General features: G+C 42.9%; 1 long non-coding RNA gene across 1 annotated transcript; it reads right to left on the minus strand.

Moving 5' to 3' along the window:
• Positions 1–3,043: 3,043 nt before the first annotated feature.
• On the minus strand, positions 3,044–7,045 carry LOC131420664 (uncharacterized). The gene is made up of 4 exons (XR_009223610.1): positions 6,885–7,045; positions 5,176–5,333; positions 4,513–4,627; positions 3,044–3,984 (listed from the first exon to the last, which is right to left on the minus strand). It is a non-coding gene; the product is annotated as an uncharacterized LOC131420664 (long non-coding RNA).
• Positions 7,046–17,104: the final 10,059 nt, after the last annotated feature.

A 17,104-nucleotide genomic window follows, 5' to 3' on the forward strand; every position in this document is an offset into this window, starting at 1 on the left:
GTTTACCAAGCACTGTGCATTTCGGGGACATGGGGGTAAAAAGAATTCAGTACTATTTTTTTTTTTTTTTGTGAAGAAGATCAGCCCTGAGCTAACATCCATGCCAACCCTCCTCTTTTTGCTGAGGAAGACTGGCCCTGAGCCAACATCTGTTGCCAATCCTCCTCCTTTTTTTTTTCCCTTTTTTTCCCCAGTCCCAGTAGATAGTTGTATGTCATAGTTGCACATCCTTCTAGTTGCTGTATGTGGGACGCGGCCTCAGCATGGCCGGACAAGTGGTGCGTTGGTGCGCGGCCGGGATCTGAACCCCGGCCGCTAGTAGCAGAGCACGCGCACTTCACCACTAAGCCACGGGGCCAGCCCCAAGAATTCAGTACTATTAATTCCCGAACTATGAAACCTATCTCCTGTTACAGCAGAGTAACAGGCATCTGAATTATCTGAATAGTCTGGATTCTGGGAATATTGTTTCTCCCCCTGGATATTTCTCTAAATCTTTCTGTCTTTTTCTGGTTCCAGAAAATTCTAGCCACACTGTTGCCCAAAATGTCTTCAATATATCACTAATTCTTCAAGAAACTTCCATAGTCAAATAATATTTGGAAGTGCAGCATAATCAGAGCTTCATAATGCAAATTAGCATAATACTAACTCTGAGAAGTACAATAGAAATTCCTATTTAACTCTTCTAATCTCAACTGGTTTTGGGGTTAATATCTGTTAATAGCTAATGAACATCCCTTTTGTACTGCCCCTGTAGTCCCAGAAGTATGAGGATATTACAAGATGCTCTCTCCATAGTTCCTCCTTCTATATTCAGCCTCCTGAAGCTCACATTTGTTCTCTGTTTTTACCTCCGGGGAGATCACATCTAAGCAACCTTCTCTAGCCTTTACCTCATTCCCCAAACTAACTAAACGAGAATCTTTACTTGAGTTAAATGTCAAAATCTCAAATTTAACAATCTAAAATTGAATTTGCCTTTTTGTCCAAAATCAAGTCTCCCTGCATGTATGTCAATTTTTGGAGTAATACTACCTGTAGTAGGTATTTTGTTTCTTTGGTTGGTTGTTTTTGGAGTTTTTTTGCTTCGGCTTGGTTTGGTTTTGACGAGGGTGGAGGGAGGAGTTTGGGGACAGGCTGAGTGGTCTTGTAGCTTCATTCCTGCTTTTGAAAAAAGTTCCTTTGTGTGCAGTGTTGGTGAGAAGTTGTGCAATGCTGATGGCTTCTGGCAGCCTGGGCTGGAGCATGTGGTCTGGGCTCAGCCAGTAGCCTCCCACAGGGGACTGTGAACTTGAGTTATTAGAACAGAGAAATAGGAATGATTACAATTCATTCATAGTGTGGCAGGGGTGATGTTAGCAGTGTTCTGTGACAATAGTGGCCTAGTCCTGGCCACCACAGATAATTCTGATGCATCCTAAAGTTTGAGAATCACTGTATCAGGTCTTTCTTACACATCAGCTCTTCCAAGAAGATTTAATAATTATCCCACCCAAGATTAACTTTGCCTTTTCTGGAGTCCTATGACCCTTAATATCTATACCAGTCATCCTGAAACTATGCTATGCTGCTTTGCCATTATTTAAGTAGGTATCTTATCTCTGCAACTAGTTTCTAAGCTTCTAGAAGGCAGGCTATAAGTCACCAAGACTTACATAGAGTAATTACTCACTTGATGAACAAATGAATATTCACTAGTGACAAATTAATTGCACTTGATATACAAACTTCTTCATTTTCTATAAAATAAACTTTAAATTAGTTCACCTCAATTCAAGAGCTTCTAAAGCAGTGGTTCTCAAATTTGCAGTATTTTAAAATCACCTAGAGAGCTATAACAAATACTTATCCTTGGGTCACGACTTCGGAGATTCTTATTTAATTGATTTGGGGTGCTGCAATCTGGTCATTGTGATTTTTTAAAATTCTAAATGGTTTTGTATTGCAGGCAAGGTTGTGAATCATCATTCTGATATTCAAAGTCCAGTCCAAAGACCATCGGCAGCAGTTCACCTGGGAGTTTCTGAATGTGCATTTTAACAAGATTCCCAGGTGATTCAAATATACATTAAGGTATGAGAGGCACTTGGTCTAGAGCAGTGTTGGCCAATAGAAATATAATATAAGCTACATATGTAATTTCATATCTTCTAGTAGACATATTAAAAAAGCTGTTAAAAAGGTAAAAATATTTTAATAATGTATTTTATGTAACCCAATGTATCCAAAAGTGTATCATTTCAACAATTAATATAAAATTATTAATAAAACATATTACAGGGGGTTTTTTTGCACTGTCTTTGAAATCCAGTGTGTATTTTATACTCACAGCACATCTCCCATCAGACTGGCCACATTGCAAGTGCTTCATAGCCACACGTGGCTAGTGGCCGCCATATTAAACAGTGCAGATCTGGAGCTTATTAACATTTCCATCTGGAACATCAGCTACAGCTTTCTTTACAAAAGCTTTTTGCTGTAGTCAAAGGATCTTTTCATCAACCAATCAACCCACCATCCACTTTCCTCTCTTTACATTGTTACCCCCACTGCTCCTTGAGCCAGGAAAGCCCTCCCTCTGCTCCCTCCTGGTCTAGGTTCCATTTTTGCTTTAAACCCAGTCCAGGTCTACAGTTCTTTGGCAAATGGTCCTAGATTACAGCGGTTAGTCCCTGATCTAGATTTTATAGGGTAAGAGCTTACTTTCTTACCTATTAGGGAAGATAGTAAAAGAGAATTTTAAAAAGCTAAACATGGAATGCAATTAAAATTATAAAACATGTTGCTCTTCTTAATAAATAAAATGTAGACCTTAGAAGGTTGATATTGAAAAGCAATTTCTTTGGTGGAGAGGAACAGCCTTCCTAGGAATGCTAAATCAATCCGCATATTTCTTCTCCTGGAGACCTTTCAAGGCTACCCTTGCCTACTGTCCCCCACCCCATAATACTGGAACTAAATGATGCTCTACCTTAAGCATAAATTCAAGTGGAAGCAACAATTCTTTTCTTGATTGCTTAATTTAACTGAGACAAAAATGGAATATTCAAAAAAGACTTTATTAATAGCCTCAAGGTAATAAAAGCAAAAATATGAGAGTCCAATGAGTTTTGACAATCTGATGCGTAAGATTTAGGCTATTTTCTGTGTCAGCAAGATTACCCCATTCACATGGGGCAAGGATGGGGAATAAGGAGAGATCCTGCCCGTTTCCTCCCTTCCTTGCTCCTCTTCTCTCTCCACATGGTGACATTATATTTAGCCTACAAGCTTAGTACTTTCTAGACATCTTACTCCTCTTGGTCTATCGAATACTTGAAGTGTGGACAGTCCACAGGGAAATGGGCTGTAAGTGTAACATACATACCAGATTTCAAGGTTTGGTACATGTATGGGTTTTCCACTGCTGCTGTAAAAAATTACTATAAATTTAGTGGCTTAAAATATCCATTTGTTGTCTCACGGTCCTGTAGTCCAGAAGTCTGGGTATAGCGTGGCCCAGCTGAGCCCTCTGCTTAGAGTCTCATAAGGACAAAAGCCAGGTGTCAGCGTGGCTGCATTCTTCTCTGGAGGCTTTGCAGATGAAATCTGCTTCCAAGATCATTCAGGTTGTTGGCCGAATTCAATTCCTAGCAGTTGTAGGGCAGGGGTCTCATTTCCTCCCTGGCTGTCAGCCAGAAGCTCTCTCAGCTCCTGAAGGTCACCTGCATTCCTTGTCACAGGCCCTTCCATCTTCTAGCATGTTGAATCCTTTTCATGCTTTGAATCTCTCTGACTTCTCTTGCTGTCACATCTCTTCTGCTTATAACCCAAGCAAAGGCTCTGCTTTTAAGAACTCATGTGATTAGATTGGGCCACCCACACAATCCAGGATAATCTCCCTATTTTAAGGTCTACCACTTTAATTACATCTGCAAAGTCCCTTTTGCCATGTTATGTAACATATTCACAGGTTCCAGGGATTAGGGAGTGGGAGCCATTCTGCCCATAACAGTACAAAAAAAAAAAAAAAAGTAAAATATTTCATTGATAATTTTTATATTGATCGTATGTTGAAATTACAACATTTTGGATATATTAGGTTAAATAAAATATATTATTAAATTTCACCTGTTTTGTTTTACTTTTTAATAAGCTAGAGAATATTTAAAATTGCACATGTGGCTCACATTTGTGCCCTGCATTATATTTCTATTAGCCAGCACTGGTCTAGACCTAGAGAGAGTTAATCCGCTTTACCATACATAGTTTCTGACAAGAGAGGTGTGCTCACACCTCTTCCATAAGAAATGCTTCCCTAACAATCAGGTGTGGCCTTACACTTTTAGTCCTCTGACTGCTAAACATAGCAAGCATAGCACAATTCAAACCCACAGTTTTCATACAACAGATACTCAAATACAGTGATGGAACAGGGAGATATGGGCAGAGGGGCTCATCTCTGTATAAGGGAAGGACTCCTGGTGAACCAGATCTATACCTGATAACCCTAGTGATTACAGAACTTACCTTGTGAGGGCAGGGTCTTCTTTTATTCATCTTTTGGTTTCCTGTGGTTGGCACATAAAGGAGTCCTTTCAATAAGTATTTGCTGAACCAAATGAATCTACATAGCAGCAATTGGCTGGTTAAAAAAAGAGAGAGATTTTGGGAAATAAGTCAGCTACCCCCTATTTCCTAATAATGACAAATGTTTCCATATTTTAGAGAGAGGACAGCCTCCATTTGAAACTGTAAGCTGAACAATATTTAATGGTTGCATCTTTATGAGACTGTGTGATGATGCTCAGGAAAAAAAAAAATTTTTTTACCAAATGAACACTCTAATTAACCAAATGCTTTCATTACTGTGTTCTTTATTTGGCTTTGGCGACTCAACTAAACCAATGAATCTGTGACTATTTTCAAAACTGCATTTTAAAAAGATGTTTTGGATATGCCACTCTGTCCAGTATTTAGTTTATTTGTTTAATTTAGCACGATACTAAAATGTTTCTACTAAAAATATTAGACTCATCCACCCACTTCTGCACTTTACCTGGCAGGAAGGTCATTTGTAGGAGTTCAAGAGCAGCACACATAAAAAGTGCATATACTCTGATCTAATCCTCCAACCTCAGGTGAGGTAGAAACCTTTCCCAGAGCTTTGCTTCACAGTTTCTGGGGTCATACCTGTTCCCAGCCCCAGGTGTGATCTTGCACAAGCTAGGCAAAATCACTGTGACAATCTCGCAGTCCATCAGCCACAGGGCTAAGGATCCCCTGAGGAGAAGTTAAGATTGCTGAGAAAGCACGGGCTGCTGAATGTTCCTCTCCTGCCAGGCATAAACCTGAAACAGAATTATGAGAAACCAGATTCATCTCACCCATCCTCCTTCTCAGTAATCTTCCTGGCACAAAAGAAAGAATGAATACCTATAAACAGATAACATAAATAAACATTTTAAAGTTTACTAACTAAAAAGACTGATAGATGGAGTGATGCATTCTTCCAAATCTATTGTCGTGCCTTTGTGGACTTTATTGCTTATCAGCATTTTTCCCCTCCAGAAAAACAGAACAACAACATTTGTGCAGAAAAAGGCAAATTGTGTTTCTTCCTTTCTTATTACTTTTATTGTTTGCGGTCCCTTTTAGAGTATAATGTGGCATTGTGATTTTGAGATGGGAAAGAACAATCCCTTGTCTTTCAAACATAAGAATGTGATTGTCTGCTATTGTTGCCAACAATGAGCTAAAGAGGTTAATGGATCACATATCTGGCAAACAGCCCTCTTTCCTCCTGCTTAATACATTAAACAATATACATTTTGTTGTTGCCGCTGAGCTTATGGTTTTGTCTGAGTAGTTGGTAAATAAGTTAACTTACATTAAAGTTATCTCTTTCTAGAACTCTACAGCTTTGTCCTTCAACTGTACCCTGAAATTTAAAAAGTGCAGTTTGAGAACTGAGCTCATGACCTTTGGAGGTGCTGGTGAGGGTGGGCCTAGGGAATGGGGTGGGGCTGGCAGTTGAATGAGAATCTAGAGATATTGTGCCTTGTGAATTGCATTGACCTTTCATTTTCAGATTGCCTAAATTAACAAAGTGAAATTACCACCATAAAAAGGAATGGATACTGGAGGAAGCACCACCATTCTTTCCAGTGTTGTTGCCAGCGATCATTCTAACAGACCTCTAATCAAATGGACCAGTCCCCTCCACCAACCCCAGGTTGACTCAATTTTGCATTCTATGACTGTCATTTGAAAACAGACAAGCTGTCATAACCATTAATACTGTTTCCCTGCCTGGGGGACATCTCTGTGTACTGCGTTTGTACTATGGAATTAGCAAGAGACCTAATACTTTAACAGCAAAAAAAAAAAAAAAAAAAAAAAGGTTTATTGTTTTTCTTTTTAGGAAACTCCTGAAGGAAAAACTTTATCCAGGAGAAAGATACTATTTTCCGGGAAATTTTGGTTGGGTGGGGATAGATGTTGAGGGAGGGAACTAGAGTTGGGAGAAAAGCAGCAACAAATTGGTCTCAGATCTGGTGGGGATCCTTTCAATCAGGCAAAGAGCACAGTAATCTCGAGTCCTCTAGCCTGCTGTTTTGCCTGGAGCAAGGGGTGGGAGGGACGTAGATCGGATTGGGAAAGCGAGTGTGGCTCTCGGGTGTGGGATCTGGAACAAGCAAGAAGGCTGAGCCCTGTTCTCCGCTTCCCAGCTAGGCGGTGATCGCCCCCTGTGACTCCGGATGCACACAGCAGTCTGAGAACTGCCGCCGCCGCCGCCCGACCCCTCAGAGCCTCCAGCTCTCCCGCCTGGCATGCGGGAGCCACACACGAGCTCCCGGGACACCTGGGTGCCCCAAGCTCCGCGTTTACGCCCCTCTCACCCCCAGAGAGACCGGTCTCAACTCCTCAGAGGTTGGGTCCCTTCGACTTCTATGTCCCCGGGTTCTGCCACTCTGGCCATTTCCGCGGGTTCCCCAAGCTGCGACCTCAGTCGGCCAGGCAGCCCTGCGCGCCTACCCGGCCTGCCCACCGCGTTGCCAGCCCGCGGCTCCGGCGCCTGGGTGGGACGCGCGGTGGTTCAACCACAGGACCTCGGCCTCCGGGTAAATCTTCTCCTCCCCCTTCTCCGCCTAAGGCCCTGCCCCTCTCCCTGCTGCAAGCCACTCCTGTGTGTGCGCCCACCTCTCGACTGAAGACACCTGCGCTTCCTTCCCCACCCTTCTCCGCCCTTTTCGCTGCGGTTTCTCCACTGCCTTTGGGAGCTCGGGAGCGGCAGCTGGAGGAGGAGCAGCGGGAGCAGGGAGAGGGCGAGGAGGAGTAGGGGCGGGGTGGGTGGGGAGAGAGCCGGGAGGGTGTGGACTGGCAGGCACTCTGCAGCTGGTCGCCGGGGACCCGGTCCCTCCCGCGCGCCCGAGCGATGGAGGGGAAGAGATTCGCTTAGACACACACACGCGCACACAGCTGGGCACGTCTCCGGGAGGCAGCTGCCGGCTCGGGCGCGCCGGGGGCCGGGCGGCGGCCGTGACAGCGCCAGCCGCGGGGAGCGGGGCGCCCGCACAGCTTGGCACCGGCGGCTCCAAGACCCAGGAAGCGAAGAACCCAGCCGCATTGACTGTTGCTCTTTTGGGCAGATCGGGAAGGGAGCAGACTGCCCAAGGAGCTGTCATCGAGGACGCCGGAGGCTCGCCCCTCGGCGCTGAGTCCGGGGCCGCGCTGGTGCCCGCGTGGGGCGGGGAGGATGCGCACCTCCTCCCGCAGAGCGGCTGCGGGCCCCGGCACTGCGCGGACTCGGGCTCCGGCGGCCGCCCGTGTCGTGCCCGCGCCGCGGGAGCGCGCTCTGCCGCACCTGGCTCCAACCTCCCCGGGAAGTGCAGGAAACGCGCGCTAAACTCCACTACTTCTCGCCCGCCTCCTCCCCTCCCGGCTCCCCGCCCGGGACCTCGCCGCCGCCGCCTGTGTGTGCGGCCCGCCCGCCTCTGACTCTCACGCGCGCGCGCGCGCGCACAGCCCCGCTCGCTCCCATTCACGCCGACTCGCTCTCCGCGGAGCCGAAATCCCGGCATCCGAAACTACTGGACCAACTGCCGCCAGGACTGCAGGAGCCGCCCCGTGGCCCGGCGCGACCCTCCGCCGCCCCCGCGCCCTGGGCCCCCGCCCGCGCCGCCGCCGCCGGGGACGATGGTGAGCAGGGCGGGCTGCCTGCTTCGCGCCGGGGAGGGACTCGAGCACGGCGGGCTGAAACCTCGTAGATTTGGGGGGAGAGGACAAGGGGAGAAATCGCTGAGGGGGGACATCCGTGTGATGCCAGCCAAAAGCACTTTGTGGGCGCGGTTCCCCTGGGCACTGCCTGGGGAATTACTTTAGAGACGTTCGCTGGGGCTCGGGGTTAAACTAGTGCGAGGTGGGAAACGGCGGGGCGATTCCCGGGGTAAATTTAGAGAGTCATCGGTGTCAGTCAGTCTGACTGTCAGAGCTGCGCGCAGCGCTCTGGGCTCTCTTTGAAGGAGAGAGGAAACACGCATTAACTGCGCTTGGCAGAGTTTAGGGGCTCGCGCTCGGCCGCTTCCCGGGGTGGCTGTGGGGCTGTCGCTTGGAGTGGGAGACGGCTCTGGGGGAGTGGGGGGTTGCGAGGCCCAGAGAGGGCAGGCAGAGGCTCAGTGAACTTGCAAGTGGGGTGCGATCTCCGCCCCAGCCGGCCCCCACCCCTCGAAGCACCAGTCCCCGCCCCCTCGCAGCCCCAGTTCACGCACCTTCCCATCCGCCCCCCAACACACACACACACACACGCACACACACAGGAGGTGGATGCAGTCGAGAGGGTGGTCATATTGTTATTACTAAGAGATGCGCGAGGTCGCTGTGGCTGCTGACTGGAGCGCAGAGACTCCTGCCTCTGGGACTCGGGCGACCGCCTTGGTTTAGGGAAGCAGGGAAGGAGCGCCCAGCCTCCTGTGGATGCCTCTACCTGGCGGTTCCAGGTGCACAGCGAGCACACCTCCGCCACAACTCCGGAGTCACTTCACCTTGGTGGACTCGGCTCTCTGGCTTCTCTTCTTGAGTGCTTCGGGGCGCCCACCCAAGTGAGCTGCTGCTCAGATCCGTGGTCTCCCCGGTCCTCACCCGGTGGGTCAGTCTCTCTCTCTCTCCCTCCCTCCCTCCTTTTCTCCCTCCCCCAAATACCAGCTTCTTCACGGAAAACATTGATCCCTTAAGGGAAGGTTTAATATTTGCAAAGTGCTTTATATCATATTACTTCGTGGATACATTTAATTGCACTGTAACTCTTCTCTGATTTATGTAAACTTAGTCTGATAAATAGCATGCAGGGTCGGGCTGGGGTGGGAGAGTGGATGGGCGTCCTTTCTGTAACGGTGCGCCTTTCTAAACTGATTTTCGAGAAGTAATATAAAGCTGGTGCTTCTGAAAGCTTTTGCTCAGTAGTTTTGACATATTTCAGGGCTTTAAACAAATGTTTCCACATTACAATTTATTTCAAATATATTCAGCTTCCATTCCAAGAAAAAGTTGAAGAGAAGATAATAAAAGGGATTACAAATTTGGATATCGAAACTATTTTAAAAATGTTTTTATTGGTGTCAGTTATGCTGTAGCAGATTTTTTTTTTGTTATCTTAGTAGTTCTTCCTAGTGAAACTCTTAAAAGGAGAAATGAAAACAATACTTCTTACCTTCCTCCCTGTATTTGTTTACAAATGGTCCTTGCTTAAAGTGACTGAATGAGCAGCAGGGTAGGGTTCTTTACTTAAGGAATATGAAGTCATTCACCAGTGAACTGATGGAGACACAGAAGATACTACAAAAAACATAATGATGGGGAGGAAATTGTTGCTTTAATTTAACTACCTCCAGTGCAGAGAGCCTTAACAGTGACGCTGTCTGGCCCCTTCCATATTCCTGCGGGCTATTTTAAAATACGCTTTTCTCAATTAATAAAATATATAGAAACATCATTAATAATATAAGATAATATTTTCAATAGATGCCTAAAGCAGATTATATGGGAAATTGTGAACATAGTATCCGATGGAGTTTCACACAAGTACTAGGATCTTGGTTTCTAGGTTAAGCCAGACCTCATGCTTAAATTTTAATATTGGAAGTTGCTCCCTTTGACATCTTGGTGAGAAGGTGCTGCCCACAGTGTGTTGATTATGCTGGCATCAATATCCTTACCATTTTGCAGGCATACACAGATGTTTTTGAATGAATAACCTTCTTACTCACTGAATTTTCACTCATTCAAAAGTACTTATTGAGCACACGAGCACACATAATAAGCAAAGCTGAGCTGGGTGTTATTTTAAATAACAAGGAAGGATTTTCGGTAGAAGCAGGATGCTTACTCCTACACTGTGTAAAAAGAACTGCAGATCAGTAGCTTACTTAGGGAAGCAGCTTCTTGCCCAAAGTAGGTAGTCAACAAAGAGTTGTTGACTCAAAAATCATACACGATGTTAGCTAGCCAGCTCTTCTTACGCCATAAATTCCATCGTTATCCTTAACCCACCACCTCATATAGATATGACTCAACTTCGGAGAATTGATGTTGACTTTAATCTTCTTGCTCTTTGTCTGAATACTTTGAAGAAATATAAGTATCTGTGCGCTGCTCTAGCTGTCTCTGTATTGATTTCTGTGGAGCAGTGCCAGATCTGCATATGTCATTACTATTCATTTATGAGTAAATGCAAATGTCCCTGTTGCACTGAAAAATCAAACTCGAGTTCATAGAACATGACAAATATTTTGTTCCCTTTCTCATCTCTTTATAATCTCAGAGACAGTAACATCTCTTAAAAATGCAATGATATGTAAAAGAGCAGGTTAACAAAAATGATTATTTAGGGTTTTTTAGAAAAAGGGAAATATCTTATGGAAATTTTAGTTGAGAAGAATTTTCTTTGACTCTATTGACATGTCTGGCATGATGGTCTTTTATTTTAGGGATGTTCATTCATGAATGAAATAACTCTCAAGATAACTTCCTAGTAAAGGGAGCTGGCAGAGAAGGGAACACTTGCTAAAAATGATGCTAAAAACTCTGGGAATAGAGTATAAGCAGTAACACTAGGTTCGTGCCATTGAAATTCTGTGAATACTTGTATATTTTATTGGTCTTTATATTGATTTTTAAATTTCTGTTTAATACTTTGTTCCAATATTTTCATATTCTGAGATTACTGTAATTAAGTGAGGAGTTATTGTTTGGTAATGGAATTATAGTTTGTTTTGTTTTAAGAAAAGGTGAATAGTTTGAAAGTAGGCGACAGTCAAGTTAATAGAATAATTATTCAAACCACAGAGTTATTTTCATTCAAATTCTATCCTTTTTTGGTCGGGAGGGGGACCTCAAACCAAAATAACCAGTTAACCTTTCGTTATGACCTAAATTGTTACTATTTAGAAAAATCCTACACTTTAATTTTTCTGTGAATTTAATATGAATTCTTTAAAACTAGTAAAAGTGTAACTATTTTTCCCGGCAATTCAATTTAATTGTTGATAAATTTTACTCACTCTAGAATCAATATTTGCTTCTGAGAGTCATGATGTTATCTTAACCTTTACAGAAGTGCAATTAAAGCAAGATATTAATAACTGCATTTAAAAATGACTGATCTAAGTCAAAAATATTTCCGAGCAGCTAATGCTTATCAAAAGTAGAAGCAAAAGATTACATCTGGAGATCCACATAATGTATAGGCAGGATAAATGAACCTTTCTCAATCTCATATGCAAGTTCCGTTATCATGTCTTAATTGACATTTGGTACAATGGATTACTTTCCATCTTCTTGAAAAGTTTAACGAAAGAAAGCTATGTCAGTCTTAGGACAGGATTGAAGAGCTGGTTTGACTTCAGACCACTTTACCTAGATTGTGCATGGGAGTAGGTAAGTTATGTGTGTAGGCACATATGCTTGCGTGTACATATACACATATACACACATGTATGCATATAGAGTATATCTTTATATTTATATATTTATTTATGTTGTGTATATATCTATGTTTTGTCTAATACCTTTGAACAGTAGGAAGAGCACCCCCTTTGTGGCATATGTGGGTTGTGAAGTCAGCATCCTCTTGAGAATGGTACTTATAAATGCTCAACTAATTTGATGTTAAAAATTGGGAGTGTACTAAACTTTTTGAGCAATTTATTTAAGAAACACTTATCATAGCCTTTAGTATGTGGCTTACACTGTCCAAAGAACTGTACTAATATTAACTCACTTAGTTCTGGTAGCTGCCCTGCTCTCCCCAATTTCACAGAGGGGAAATTAGTAGGTAAAGCAGGTATTATTATTATCTTGATTAGGAGATGAAGAAAGTGAGGCTCAGTGAGCTAATTAAATAGCTCAAGCTGGGGCCGGCCCCGTGCCTTAGCGGTTAAGTGCGCGAGTTCTGCTACTGGCGGCCCGGGTTCGGATCCTGGGTGCACACCAACGCACCGCTTCTCCGGCCATGCTGAGGCCATGTCCCACATACAGCAACTAGAAGGATGTGCACCTATGACATACAACTATCTACTGGGGCTGTGGGGAGAAAAGGGGGAAAAAAAAAAAAGAAAAGGAGGAGGATTGACAATAGATGTTAGCTCAGGGCCGGTCTTCCTCAGCAAAAAGAGGAGGATTGGCATGGATGTTAGCTCAGGGCTGATCTTCCTCAGAAAATAAATAAATAAATAAATAGCTCCAGCTCTATACCTACTAACTAGCAGAGCTGGCATTTGAGCCCAGACAGTCCACTGTGCTATGCTACTACTCTTGAACAGAGATTTTTTTTAAGTTTACTTAAATAGGGGGCCAAGTGGGGAGCAAGTTAAGTTGTAAAGCAAATACATTCTAGCGACTGAGATTTATGACCGTTTTCAACTTAGAGTGAATTCCTAAGGAAGGCGATTGTCAGGAAGCCCTGACATAACCTGAACTAAAGCAATACTAGAGCAGGGCTATAACTTAATGTAGTTTTTAATAGACTCAATAATTTTCTTAGGTTCAGCTACTTTTAAATTAAGTAACTTAGGAACTGATGCCATATTTAAGTAGTTTTAATGGCTCAGAGGATCTGATGCTGAATGTTTTATGCTTTGCATAATATCCTTATAATGTGAAGTTCTTGCACAGAGGTCAATGTTATGTGCTACTATATGGTACTTGCCAAAGGAATCAGAGTTTTATATGAAGGTGTGAAATGAATCTTATTCTGCTCTGACCCACATGGCATACAGTAGGCATCCAATTAATGTTTACTGCATGAACTGATGCAGGGTAGTCTAGAAGTTGATAGTCCAAAGGTAAGGAAACTGTAATATCTTTATAATTGCGTAGTTTTAAGATTGTGATTTAATATTGAATAGACTTTTTTCTTTGTCATGATGATCTCAGGACATTACTATCTATGAAACCCTGTGGAAATAATCTTTTTGAGACTGAGTGGCCTGAGATGGAAGGAGGAGGGTGGTGTAAGGAGGGTGAAATAATAAACTGATTAAAATGTTTAAAATTAGAAATTTACAAAAGGAAAACTGTCTTTAATTGTACCTTTTATTTTAAAAAGGTGTATAAGACATAATTAACATTAAGGAACAGAATCTTTACACCACTAATGAGGTAGCACAACTGTCCTATCGTAAATATTAACAATTGGAGTATAGTTTGGGGAACTATTTAGGAACATATTAAAATGTCACTGTAATGCTCTCTGCCATGGCTAACTAACTCAAGTCAATGAAGAAATCACAATTATTCTGAATGTGCCTCAACATAAATAAGGTATTTATTATAGTATAAGTACTAGAGTCAGCCAGAGCTGGCTGAATTAGAATTCCTGATTCACAGCTTTTTAGCTGTGAGATCTTGGGCAAATTACTTCACCTTTCTAATTCTTGCTAATCTTATCTGTTATACGGTTGTGGAAATACCAGTTCTCGATTTCCATGATAATATATACAAAATGCCTAGCGTAGAGTGTAATTATAGTAAAGGCTCAGGAAGTAATAATTGATAACTGATTGATAACTGCTATTATCATCATCATCTTTAACATCACAAATGGTTAAACATGATGGGTACATTATTCTCTCTACATCTATCTATATGTTTGTACATACATATATGTAGTGTGTATGTGTGTATATATATATATATATATATATATTTGAATTGGTTGTTCTCCATTATAAAGCACAGGTTCTATGAATTCTCTTACTGTTGAGGGAAGGGTATGAAGAGAAGAAATATGTGTTTCAAGACTTCAGCTTGATTAAAATTTTACTGGATTTAAAAGGCTTGTGTCAAGCACCGAAATTGACAGAGGGCTATAGGGACAGCTGCTTCACAATTTTTTTTTCAAGGCCCAGCTCTACATGTTCACACAATTCTTTGGAAGATGTATCCTCTTATACAGATATAGTTAATGGGGAAGAACAAAAGGTTTTGCTAAACGCAATGAAATATTTATATTTATCTTTATATCCAATGTGAGTTGAAAGTATTCGGATACACAGGAATTTCTTTCTGTTTTATATTTTTTATACTATATAGAGTTCATGATTTAAAGTTGAAAGCTATTTCCTAATTCTGGCCATTAAACTTGAATAACTGGATTTAAAAGGTTAAGTTTAATTTTATTCTTAGATTTTTTTTTTTCATTTAATTCTGGTAGCTGCCCAGCTATCCCTACTTTCCAGACTTATAATAAAATTTAGAAACTCATGTTCCTCCATGTTATTTTTTCCTAATGTATATACCTATTTACCTTTTTATCTTTGTAAAAATAGTAAATGATGATAGCTAACATTTAATTAAATTCATTATGTACCAAGCATTGGGCAGATCTTAACACATTTCATTCCCACAAAGCATTCAATGACACATGTGTCATTAATATTTCCATTTCACAGGTGAGGAAACTGAGGCCTAGAGAAGTCCCATAGTTAGAGGGGTGGAGCCATGACCCAGGCCCACGCCATCTAGTCCAGAGCCCACTCTTACCACCCACACCAACGGACTCCTCAGTAGGAATTAGGCCCCGAGCACCATCCCTGGATTTCTGGGCCTTGAAACCCCTGCCTCCCTATTTCCCTATGTCTGCCCTGCAACAAAAGAGGGGTTTATTTTCAATAAGGTTAATTTCTTGGCTTTGTCATATCACACTATTTTCCTATGTACATGCAGTGGCCGCTGAAGCAAGGAATGAGACCATATTAATTTTTAGTAAACTGTTGGATGTATTTTTTAAATAGATTTAAATCACTCTGCCAAGATCCTGCTGAATGGTTGCATCCATGCTCTGTATGCAGTGGTAGGAGACTGACACTCCACACTAGTGGGATTTCCTCGTCTGGTGAGCCAGCTGCCCGTGACCTGATTATCCTAATTGCCTGACTTCTTCTGAGCTGAATGAAATAGTATAGGACCAAAGGGCACTGGAAAGGGGCTCTTCTTCCCAGGGACCCAGCGTGGAGAAGTGGAAAGGCTCACCACCGGGGAGCTCTGGTGTTCCTGTGGATCTGAAGCATTCCTCCCTCCTGAGAACAGCCAGAAAAAGGCCAAAGACTGTTCTATTGTCCACTGACTGAGTGCTTCTCAAGGGCAGGGTTTGTGCTGGATTGTGTTCTTATCACCTTTATTTCCTTGGTACTTGGCCCATGGTATAATGGGGCAGACACAGAGCTTCTTCCTCTGGGCATCTCAGAATGTAAAAAGCAGAGAGCTGAGGGATCTAGGCAGGGGGAACATGAGGAGGGGAGCAGAGGCAGAAAACAGGACAGATATGGATGGGGGTGCATGAGGGAATGATGGGCCAGCAGATGATTGTTAGGTAGTGGGAGTACTTATTTCCATTTTATTTTTATTCAAGTATGGTTATATTCCTCTGTTCCCAAATCTGGAGGAGATGTGCAGGGCCCACTTAACCCTGATATCTGACTCTTTCCATTGAAGAACATCATTGCCCATTGTCCTGATAGAAGTTCTTGGCACACACAAAATCTTAATAAATATTAGCTATAATTATATTGCCTGAATTTTCTACAGGTGGAATTATTTTTTCTTGATCAGGAGTATATCTTCTTATAGCCTGTCCACTCTGAAATGGATGACTGGACAGTCAAGGCTTACTATAGTAGCATTTAGTTTTGGAGTTTCTGAATTCCACAAATACTAGCATCTTTTAAATAAGGAACTCCTTACTCTGGACTTACTAACAAAAAGATCAAGGGCTTGAGAATTTTTATACACCGTTACTTTCTTAATGTTATCTCTTCTCAAATGCTTTCTGTTATTTTGCTCCTTTGTTTGGCAAAGGATATGGCAGCATCATCATCCAGACACCCAAGAAAAGTGAGAAACCAACAAAGGTGGTTAGTTGCAACAATTGTGGCAGGAACACAGGTACCTTGGGATCATCTTGTATTTCTCCTTCTCCTCCTCTAGTCTGTCACCAAGACATGACAGTCCTGTCTCCTGAACACCTACCTATCCTGCCAACCCCACTGCTGCTGCCTTGGTTCAGGCCATCAGAACTTCTCACCTGAATCACACTAGACTCCTTATTAGCTTCAGGTCTCCAACCTCTTCAGTACTTCTGAATTTTTTCCAAATGCAGACCTGATTGTGTAATTCCCCTGCTTAATAACCTGCAGCATCCCTTGCCTTCAGGGTAAAGCTAGCTCAACCCTCAAAGCCCTTACTGTTCCAATGGTCCAGCCTGGAACTTATCTCCTGTCACCCCAGCAGGAGGTCCCTGCAATTGGGTGATTCCAAGCAAGGAATAGAGTGTGCTCTTTCACATTTCCATGCCTTTGCACATGCCGGCCCCTCTGCGTTGAGTACTCTCTGCTTGCCTAACTACTTATCTTCCTCACCACTTCTCTTTGTTTTCTCATCCCTCTCCTTTGCAGCCCACCCACTCTTGCTCAAGCCAGGATGGGCTACCTTCCTGTTCCTCTGTTATATATAGTACAAATCATACTCTGTTGAATTATTGGTTTATTTGTTAATGGCCCCCCAACCTCCACCAGTACCTGTATCTCCATTGCCTAGCGTAGTGTCTAGAATATAGGAAGCACTAAAT

The sequence above is a fragment of the Diceros bicornis genome, chromosome 23 (assembly GCF_020826845.1).
Source record: "Diceros bicornis minor isolate mBicDic1 chromosome 23, mDicBic1.mat.cur, whole genome shotgun sequence".
NCBI lineage: Eukaryota > Metazoa > Chordata > Mammalia > Perissodactyla > Rhinocerotidae > Diceros > Diceros bicornis.